This window comes from Triticum dicoccoides, chromosome 2A, assembly GCF_002162155.2.
Source record: "Triticum dicoccoides isolate Atlit2015 ecotype Zavitan chromosome 2A, WEW_v2.0, whole genome shotgun sequence".
NCBI classification, from domain to species: Eukaryota; Viridiplantae; Streptophyta; class Magnoliopsida; order Poales; family Poaceae; genus Triticum; species Triticum dicoccoides.
The window spans coordinates 340,710,244-340,721,634 of record NC_041382.1 but is presented as its reverse complement, the minus strand read 5'-3'; positions in this window follow the sequence as shown (position 1 = coordinate 340,721,634).

Sequence of the window (11,391 nt, the reverse complement as noted above, 5' to 3'; positions counted from 1 at the left end):
AGTCATGAGTGGAGAAAGCAAAGTGATAGTGTTTCACGATCTCACCGCACACCACTGGAGAAACCGAGAAAGCAAAGTGCGACGCGTTATCCTGTTGCTCCTTCTTTTATTTTACTTTTTACCGGCTGCTCTTTATTAGTGTTCCTCTGTTTTTTTACAAAAATCCGACCTCTGGTTGCTTTTCTGTGGCCTAATTACGCCACCCAGACTAAACCGATCATCGACCAAATGGATCATCGGGCGTGTCTCTTTTGTTTCATTTTTAATATATATGATTGACAACACATTCAGTGAAGAATATTTATATGGGTTCCTCTCTAAATAATTATGCATTAAAAAATTCATTTTTTTATTTATAGCCCTTTTGTTCATTTGATTTATATAAAAAAATGTGTTCAAAAATTCAATTCCTTTATTCATAGCCCTTTTGGTCATTTGATTTATATTAGCGGCAAGTGTTCAATTCTTTTTCCATTGAGCGTGTCCGGTATGGCTGTGTGGTTCAGTTATCATCATTTTATTATACTAATAATTTTTATTAATATTTTTGTTATTAAGCATAACAAAAAAATATGTAGGTCATCTTGTGGTCTCTCGATGTTAAATTACATGGAGTACTTCACGGGAGATAGTTTGTCCGACACTCCCGAACATGTATATTTTGCATCATATCCTGATACTAATTATTTTGTGTTGTATCATTATTTGAAAACTAAGTTTTATTACTGCTTTACTTTAGGTTCACATGGCAGATTTTAGAACAAAATTATGTGTCATTTTAGTCGACTCAGAATTCAATGATGACGATATAAGAAACCGAGATTTGGATGATGATGAAACCAACACAGATCCTACTCATTGTATGATCGTCGAAACACCTCCTAACAAACCCAAAGCATCCAACTCATCGCCACAAGTTGAGCTCATCTCATGATCATTTATCATTTTGCTGTTTGTCACTCCAACAAATGATGAGTTAATAGATGAACTTTGCTTGTTCATCAACATGGTTGATGATGTCCCGTTGCTAGAGTAAGACACATTCTACCAGTTTATTTTTGTTTCTAATAAATTATTACTCTTGTATAATTATAATTGACAAAATTCTCATTTCACAAGAGCGAATGGGTGAAAAGCTCTCAACCTTACCCTATCAGTTTAAACTTGAGACATGTAAAGAACATATTTAAAAAAATGAGTACATGGATCCTGGTTGTTTTAACATGGCTGTGAGGATACTGGCGTGCCATGACGTCTAGCTTGCTAGAGTGTGATACGATAAGATTTGAATTCAAATTAATTGTTTATTTGGTCTTAATAAATGATATTGATTGATGTATTTCTAGATGCATGTATTCTTGTAGATTTTATTGCATTGTGATATTCTTGGGTTATTTTTATTGTTTGTCTTGGACCAACATAAAAAAGTTATTTCTATTTTGGACCCGCTTTCGATACCCACTTTCGTAAAGTATATTCTTGAAACTATAGTCAACGATCTAAACCTTGCACTCTAAGCTGCAATCCTGCCTTGAAGGACGACATTTTTATATGGGGACGCAAAGTTCTTGTTGTTCCCACAAACTCATACAGGTAATAATCTTGTCAATACATCACAATTTAATTGATTCATTCAACTCGCATGTAACATTTTATACATGCAGTCCCTGTCTGGTTATTTGGTTTTCAACTTAATGCACTCATGGCATGATGGGACGCTACATTTTCTAGTACTGAAGGTAAATGCTGACACCATGCTCGTTTCTACACACGTCACACGTGTTTTTTTAAATTACAATGTTATATAATGCATATCTAGGATGATTTTGAACTGAGGAAGTGATTTTTGGTTCATATTTTGAAGTATGAAGAGAATGAAGTTACAATATCCCAGTCTTAGAACGAAGCATTATAGACCACATCAAAAGATGGACCTTTCAGAGAGGATCATCATCAAATAATGATTACTAGATAATGTTGCTTAGTTGTTATTTTTAAGTATTTTTGTAATAAGTAACAATTAAAAATACATTTATGTGACCGTTGATTTTATGTGAAGACATGTGTATTGGTCGTTTGTACATGAGCGAGTTTTTTCATTATTTTCTTGGAATTTTGGGATCACAACATTTCAACCATGGAAGTCTTTCACGGGTCAAACAAGACCCATGAATTAATCTAAATAAATTGCTACATTAAAATCATTGGGCGTGACACACATTTAAATGTTCAGGTAAAAACACAAGACAAACTTCATGTTTTTATTGTAGTTTATTAGGATACGTGCGTTGCACGTGCACTCTTACTAGTTCCTAATGGAACAGTTGATAGGATTACGTTCATGGTTTTTTTCGTCTGGTTTATTTTCGTCTCGTTTAGTTTCGTCTCATCTTTCATCATCATATCTTCACATTGATTTTTTTACCCTCCAAACAAAAACTATGTTAACATGTGCAAACTTTTCTAACCACGCATGTCACAAACAGGCAGATACTAATATCATGTTACCAAAAATTAAACACCATTTTCATAGAAATCTATTCAAAATCCTAACTTTCCTAACACATCGATTCTTACCTTTCTTAATCTTTCTACTCCTAATCTCTACTTCTAAGTCTGAGTACGAAGGTTGTCGCTTTTTTGTTTGTTCGCTCCTCCCCTCCCATCTATCGAAAGCATCTGGCACCGACCGATTTTTTCGGAGCTGACAACGGTTTTTTTTTGTTTTTTTTGGAGGATCCCGATTTTGATTTTCTTTCCAGTCTTTCCAAACAATCCCCACCCGATCTGAATCAGGGGTTGCCTCCCTTTCAAGTTCCTACCCATCCCGTCCGTTCTACAAGCCATGGAAGAGAGAGGGCGCAGATGGGAGCATGGTGGCCTCTGGACCATCACGCGGGAAAAGGACATGCCGATGCACTGCCGCCCACCTCGCCGCCGCCGCTGCTCGCGTGACGGTTCTCCTCCGTCCACCCCCACCTCCAACTCGATCTCCGGCTATCGCAACCCTGCAGATGGCCAAGTCTGGGTACAAGCACCTGCCGCGCATCACGGAGGACACAGCCCGCACGCCGCTCTTAGCGTCGTCTTGTACGTGGCCAACTGCGGGCCTACGGTGGTGCCGACCCACGACGATCTCGCCTTGCCTTTGAGGCCACCGCCACGCACTGGCGGAGCTTCGGCGAGGCCGATTGGGCCGTGGCCCGCCCAAGTCTGGAGCAAAAAGCTAATTATATAGTACTGCAGCTCACAGCGCTAACGGACACCGTACAAAAAACGCAGCAGAGTCGTACGCGTAGGATTCACAGCGATGCAGGCTCAGGGTTCGACCGCGACTGCGGCCTCATAGTGCAGTAGGAAGCACACATAAGCCGCCGGCTGCCGCGACACCGGCCGCCGGCCACCGGAGCACCGCACACATCAGTGTCCCACGGACGGACGGCCAACCGGCACACATGTATTCAGCCGACCCACGCGACAACGCAACGGTAGGCGGCGACCCAAGCACCCAACTAGCTAGCTTCTTCTCTCAATCCATGAGAATCACTACTAATGTGTATCCCTGCAAGCAGCATAGCTAATCGATTTGAATGATTCTCAATTTTATTCCCCTAAATTCAACTTAGGTCATTGTTCGTTAAATCATCCCCTAAATTCGACCCCAATAAACATAAATAATCCATTGAAGATCTGTTCTTGACACTTTACAAGTTCATAACAGATGCCAAGTTTACAGTTTACAAGTTCACAACAAAAATAGTGTTGTTGTTTACTGTCTAACAGTGCACTCAATTGTCGTTTACTGTCAATTTGGTAGCGCTGTTTACTATACTTTGATAGCTTAAATAAATAAATAAAAATATATATATATATATATATATATATATATGGTTAATAATTTGGAAACATTTGTATTCCCTGGCCGGCGAACATGCCTCTAGCGTACATGGCTTGCGTGTGGTTGTAATCTCCTGGTATAAACCCTTCTTCTATCAATGCAAAGATACGCAGTTTGCGTATTCACAAAAAAATAAAACATTTGTATTTCCTGGCCCGTCCAACTTTTCTTTTGTAGCTCCGCCACTGCCGCCACGGATGACAGCGGCGAGTGTCATCGTCCGTTTTCATGAGCCCTCCACCACCGTGGCCGTGATGGCCGCGTCCCAGTTGCGCTCAAGGCCCTGGTCACCATCTCTGTTCCCCTGGTGGCTCTCTCGTCGTGCATTCACTTGGTCGATGAGTTCGTCACTGCCGTCGAGGAACATGTCATTTAACTTGAGCCCCAGCCGTTAAGCTTGTTACTAATAAGTTTGGGTTCAGTAGAATATGTAATTTTGTTCCTTCTGCAGGAGCTTCTTGCATATGTGGACAGGATGCTGTTGGCTAATGCAGCTGACTTGTGCCACTCAAACTGCTGATTTTGTGTTGCAGCCGCTTTCTCACACTGCTGACTTGTGCCACTTCCGCTCATGGAATTGACCCAATTAAGGCCTTCTTTGGATTGGAGGATTTTCACAGGATTTTCATGGGATATCAATCCTCAGGATTGTTTCCTATGAAACGCATTTGGATCAAAGGATTGGGCCATTAAAATTCCTCAGGATTGGGTCTTCAAGGTGCCGATTCCAAAGGAATTTACACATGAGGTCCGACCTCTGGAAAAAATCCACAGGATTGGCTATGTCATGGCAATCAAATCCTCCATTTTTCCTATTCCTTTGTTTTGCAAATCCTGTGATCCAAAGAAGCCCTGAAAGTGCTCCTCTCATGTCTATTTCTATCTAGGAAGTCAGACCTTGATTTAACCAGATGGCCTACAATATCTAGCAACTCAAACCACCGAGTCATATTAGAGTAATTTTTTAATACAGTCATAAAACTATCCATCATGACATGCAAATTTATTATTCTCATTAGAGGTTAACTAAGTATTTTTTTTCAGGCACCTAGACAAATTCTGGAAGGAGCGGCATGACTGGGAACGGAACGGAATAAGTTCAGGGAGTTGTCCGAGATTCAATATGGTTTTCCATATGGTTCAGGATTGATACATCAAAGAGTTTAAAAGTGTGCTATATTATATACCAAATATACTGTTACGCATATGAAATCATGACACTAATTAGATGAGTTCTTTTCACTAATTTCTGAACAAATTTCCATTGTTCAGGTTCTGACTTCATTTGTTGAGATTTTGATTTTTTTTTTTACATGTGAGCAATGAAAACACCTTATTATTTGAGGTTCCTCTGCTTTTGAATTTGGTAAATGACAATTTTCTTCTTCTTATAGGCATAGTTAGCCATCTGAAATGATCTAAGGTGCAACTCAGAATCTGGGTGACATAGCAACTTCTGCCAGCAGTGCAGAAGAAGAAAGGCACCTGCACAAGCTTTATTTTGAACGATGAGGACACTTCAAGGTGATTAATTGTGTAACCGATGCTACAATAAATAGTGCACAGTAAAGAAAATTTACTATTGGGCATCTATCAGTTAGATAATTCTTACTCCCTCCGTTCGGAAATACTTGTCTCAGAAATGATTGTATCAAGTCTAGATACAATCATTTCTGAGACAAGTATTTCCGAACGGAGGGAGTACTTTTCTTAGCTCGCGGTACAGTCTGCCTTTTATATATGTTGTTATAGGTGTTGTCATTTTAAGTTCTCCTGCACATATTACCCTTTTGTGTATATCTTGGTTGCTGCCTGTTGCAGAACTGTAGGATCTACCTTCCCTGTTGGTGATTAACACCACACATTTTATGTTCATATTAGCTTTGTTGACAAGGAAACAATTACATGCTTTAGGGCTGAACATAGGTTATATGATATCAAGGTGAAGGATATATAGATAAATCACCTTTGGACTATCTACATATATCAGCGACACCTGCTTCTCAAATTGGAAAAAATTGAATTTTTATTTATCATTCAGACCATACATACATGCTTTTGCAGATTAGTTTTTTCTTGATCATAGCACCCTTCAAATTATATAACTATAGTACACGTGGGATCTGCACATCTATGGGCTTCTTGTCTGCTAGGATCAAAAAAATCACCCTGTTTCAAATATCTGAGAAATAACTCTTACCTAAACCGAGAGACATTTTTATGCGGAAATTTAAATCGTATGGAAAGTTATTTGCACTAAATACAAATTAGAACATACATAGACATTTATTTTCTTTCTGTAGAATGGTTAGTGTAAACTGTAAACTTACTTTGAGTTGTATATGATTCTGTATCTAACCATATAATCTCATGTGTTGATGTGGTTGCACAGAACTTGAAATTATCCTGCTATGTATTGACTGCTCGGAGCTAACTTGACTATGCCAGATTTCTTGTATGGCTCAAAGTAGTAAGTATCCCCCCTTATTATCAGAGAGGTACTACTTCAAACATCTCTTCTTAATGTTTTATTTCGTGGTATACAATATGATGGAGTGTTAGATGGCTTGACTTTTGTGGCACTCATTTATAACCTTTCAGTTTAGGAGTTTTCGTGGCCTCTTGATCCATGAGAGCACTGGCGGAGCTTCGGCAAGGCCGATTGGGCCGTGGCCCGCCCAAGTCTGGAGCAAAAAGCTAATTATATAGTACTGCAGCTCACAGCGCTGACGGACACCGTACAGAAAACGCAGCAGAGTCGTACGCGTAGGATTCACAGCGATGCAGGCTCAGGGTTCGACCGCGACTGCGGCCTCATAGTGCAGTAGGAAGCACACATAAGCCGCCGGCTGCCGCGACGCCAGCCGCCGGCCACCGGAGCACCGCACACATCAGTGTCCCACGGACGGACGGCCAACCGGCACACGTGTATTCAGCCGACCCACGCGACAACGCAACGGTAGGCGGCGACCCAAGCACCCAACTAGCTAGCTTCTTCTCTCAATCCATGAGAATCACTACTAATGTGTATCCCTGCAAGCAGCATAGCTAATCGATTTGAATGATTCTCAATTTTATTCCCCTAAATTCAACTTAGGTCATTGTTCGTTAAATCATCCCCTAAATCCCCTAAATTCGACCCCAATAAACATAAATAATCCACTGAAGATCTGTTCTTGACACTTTACAAGTTCACAACAGATGCCAAGTTTACAGTTTACAAGTTCACAACAAAAATAGTGTTGTTGTTTACTGTCTAACAGTGCACTCAATTGTCGTTTACTGTCAATTTGGTAGCGCTGTTTACTATACTTTGATAGCTTAAATAAATAAATATATATATATATATATATATATATATGGTTAATAATTTGGAAACATTTGTATTCCCTGGCCGGCGAACATGCCTCTAGCGTACATGGCTTGCGTGTGGTTGTAATCTCCTGGTATAAACCCTTCTTCTATCAATGCAAAGATACGCAGCTTGCGTATTCACAAAAAAATAAAACATTTGTATTCCCTGGCCCGCCCAACTTTTCTTTTGTAGCTCCGCCACTGCATGAGAGTATGCTCATGTTGAAGAAGTTACAGTAATAATGAGGGGCGCGATAAATATTTGTTATATAACACACATTCCTAATAAATATCACATGTGGACGACTTACTTTTTGTGTTATTAGAATTTCATTGCACTATCAAACGGTAAAATATGAGTGCCATGTCAGAATATGGTTCTTGAGTCGAAAGGTCATATTCGAGATTGCAGGTTTTATGACATTGGAGTAATGTTCGTAAATTATATATTGCCTTCGAGTTTGGAGCTGGAATAATGAATGTGCTGCCTTTAGATATATGAACACCTATTGTATATTTCTTTCAAGACATGATAACTACTATTATTTGGATTGTTCCCGTGAACTGGTTTGACCTTGACTAAGAAGTACAATGTTTGTAGGTTGTTTGACCTACTATATCAAGTAGCACTTGACTTTCCATGGCTCTCCCCGCATTTGCAAAAAAAAAAAGTTAGTACACACTACGTAGAGCTATGGAGATTAGAACTGAAAATGTTGTCCTACGGTTTATTAACTGATATAAATCATGCATAATCCTCTACATTAAAAAATAAACCAGACACAAAATAATATACTTTTTCCAAGTACTACCTCCAGATGGGCAGGGGGTCCTGCATTTTATAAAGAAGAAGAAGAGAGTTGCCCGGTTAATTAGGGGAAACCAGGTGAAAACCAGATACAAAGGGCACACAGTCCACCACCGTTCGTGATGGAACTACTGCTTTTGTGAAATATCACATGAGCTAGATTACTAACACTGATCTAATGCTTGTATGGCAACCTATTCCTTTATCGGCTCAATTACAGAGTTTGTGATTATGTGAATGATGTAATGGAGCTAAGGAAAACCAAGGTAACAATTACTGAGACTCTTCCCAGGCAGTTTCAATCATATCCGTGTTTGCTTTCTGTTTTCTCCTGCCTAGAGGTGTGTACATTTATTCCAACCCAGGTTTCTTTCAAGAAGGATCCAGATATGTGTTCGAGGAATGTCTACATGATAAAACATCACCTTCAAGTTTGGTGATAGTTATGCTATCAAACTTTTAATGGGGATCTCATTTTGTATTTTTTATGGAGCACTGGGCATATTGGTGAGACTTGTGAGGATGTGCCTAGGCTGAGGATGGCCGCTATGTCGGTGCCAAGTGACATGTGTTTAAATGGAGTATCCTTGTCAGGAGAGCTGATTGCTGAAATATTGTAGTTTATGGATGAAAGGATTCATCATGTTGCGGCCTTCGTTAGTAGTGGACTCTCAGGAATTAATCAAGGGTGCTATGCTATTTTAAGCTGAGATTCTATCGTAGTTATATTTATTTTTGCTTATCTAGCTGTTTGCCATGCAGTTCTCTTATTGATGGGAACATTTGTTTTCTCAGATCATATCTGGTGGTACTATAGCATGGCTTTCGATATTCTAATGTATTTTAAATTTATTTTTTGGTTTATTTTCTAACTTCTTACAACTCACGGTGGATTTGGTATAACTCAGTAAGAACAATGATAGATCAGTAGTTGGTTACTTGAAGTGTCTGGCAACAGTATTTTGTTTCGGGTTTAGCAAGATTATCATTGACGTGAGAATATGTGTGATGTCCACTTGTCCTATAAAAATTAGGTGGACACACGCCTCCCCCCACCCCCCCAAAAAAATATATATATTATCCAGCAGATATGGATGTGGATTGGGGTTAGTCTACTGAGTTACGGCTAATGTTTCTACTTTAGAAAATGTGGTAAAATTGTGTTTCATTAGAGATGGCTTTGTAGAATTTGCATGACTGAGCCATTTATATTTTTTTCCATCAAGTCGTACAATTTTTTGGTTATGATAGAAGAGTAAATCCATTGGCTGATTGCTTCAAGAGTTGATAACGGACCCCGTGGCGTATCAGTTGCATGCCCAACAATGGATATGTTTTTATTTCATGGTAATGCATGGCATTTCAACTCTATGTTGCAATGTAGTAATGGATCAGGAGACATCATATCGGGGGGGTGGGGTGGGGGCGTCATGAACGGTGCTCACCTCCTCCCCCTTTATGGTGGTGGCAGATCAACACGAACACATGGGAGGAGGGGATTAGGGCAGCCCGTGGGGAAGTAAGATATGAAGGAGAGAGGGCTCCACTGCAAAGGTGAGGTGGTCGTCATCTGGTTTTAAATTAGGGAGTTCCAGTGAGAAATGTTCCGCTATGGCCGAAAAACGAGTAGGAATGGGAAGGTCTAGCAGAAAAAAGTGAGTGGGGATTTTTGTGTTGGGCTCGCGTGTTGGCGATAACATGGCGGATAGTCCGAAAAACCATATTTCTCCCCATATATGGTCTGGATTTCAGGAATCCCGGACTGTCCTGACGGCTGAATTTCGAGGAGCTGAGAGAAATGAGCTTCTACTTTCAATACGATCTTAATTATTTATTTAATCTATTTATACCAAATGGTAGCCATGAGCTTCTACTTTCAATACGATTTTAATTATTTATTTAATCGATTTATATCAAATGGTAGTCCGTAGCAATGCACGGGCATTCTACTAGTGAAAATGTGTTCCTCAGTGGCGATGAGAGATGACAATTACATGCGGCCGAGGGGAGGGGAGGGCACGAGAGGTGCGAGTTGATGGACAAGCGCATGCAAGTGTAGAGCCAAGGGCGGGCGTACAGATCTGCAACCATCGCCTTCTTTCGCTACGACCGACAACGAAAATCGCTACTACTCCGATGGTCATGTTTCTTCGTGACTAACGAATGTGTTCCTCAGTGAGGACGGAAGACGACGAGGGTAGGCGGTTCGCTGGTTGGACAAATAAGGCGGCTAAGAGCAACTCTAGTAGACTCTGCAAAAACTTGACCCGCAAAACGCGTTTGCAGTTTCATGACGATTGTGTTTGTGGCTCGAAAACTAGCGCAGCTGAACAAATACTGTAAAACAAACTGTAAAACTGGAATAAAGAGCTCCTTCCTCCAGTCCGACCGTTGCCGCCCCTTCCTCCAGCCGGCCATGCCGGCCGCGCCCAACCCCGTCACCCGCAGGCCATGCCCCGTCACCCGTCGGTTGCGCCCCGTCCCTGCTGGTCGCGCCCCATCATCGTGCCGGTTGCGTCCCAGCCTCGCCAGCCACGCCCCGTCGCCTCCGTCGTCCGTGCCCAGCCTTGTCGGCCACGCCCTGTCGCCTACGTCGTCCGCGCCTTACTCTATTGCCAGGCGAGCCGTGCCCCTTTGTCTGCCGCGTCGAGAGGATTTCGGCGGCCAGGCTGAGGTCATGGGAGGCCACGACGATGTCGAGCTCGTCCAATTCAAATCGGCGGTGATCGATTGCGGCGTCTAGCGGCCTTTTCCGATGTGCAGTGATGAATTCCGGCGAGTTTAGGGCGGATTCCGGCAAACTCCGCGGCGGCGTATTTGCTCCGACGAGGTTTGACCGGTATACGGGGGCCTCTAAATTCGGCCTTCCAACCTTCAAAGATAAGGGTTTCGGGTGTGCATTTGCGGTGGCCCTTAAAAATTTTACGGTTGGACCATTTTTACGGTTTCTGTTTTGGACAATTTTCTTTCCAAAACTGTAAAACATAAATTTTTTACGGATTTAACCACTTATGCGGGGTCTGCTAGAGATGCTGTAAGGACGAGCATGAGGCGGCCGGTGAGTGCGGAGATCCTCTTCTTTTGTGCGCGCGTGCAGGAAAAGGGGAGATGGCGAAATTACTAATTAAGGAGTACTCATTGCAAAGAACACTCCACTTTCGTAGGTCGCGACAAGTGGCGCACATGCAGCGCGCCACTTGTCGCAACCTGGGAGTTTTCCCTTTTTTCTAGATCCGTTTATTCAAAACGTTTTATCTCTTAAACCGTGCGTCCAAATCTCGAACCGTTTTCACCGTTGGATTCCTCGCGTCGAGATTTTCAAAACTAGATC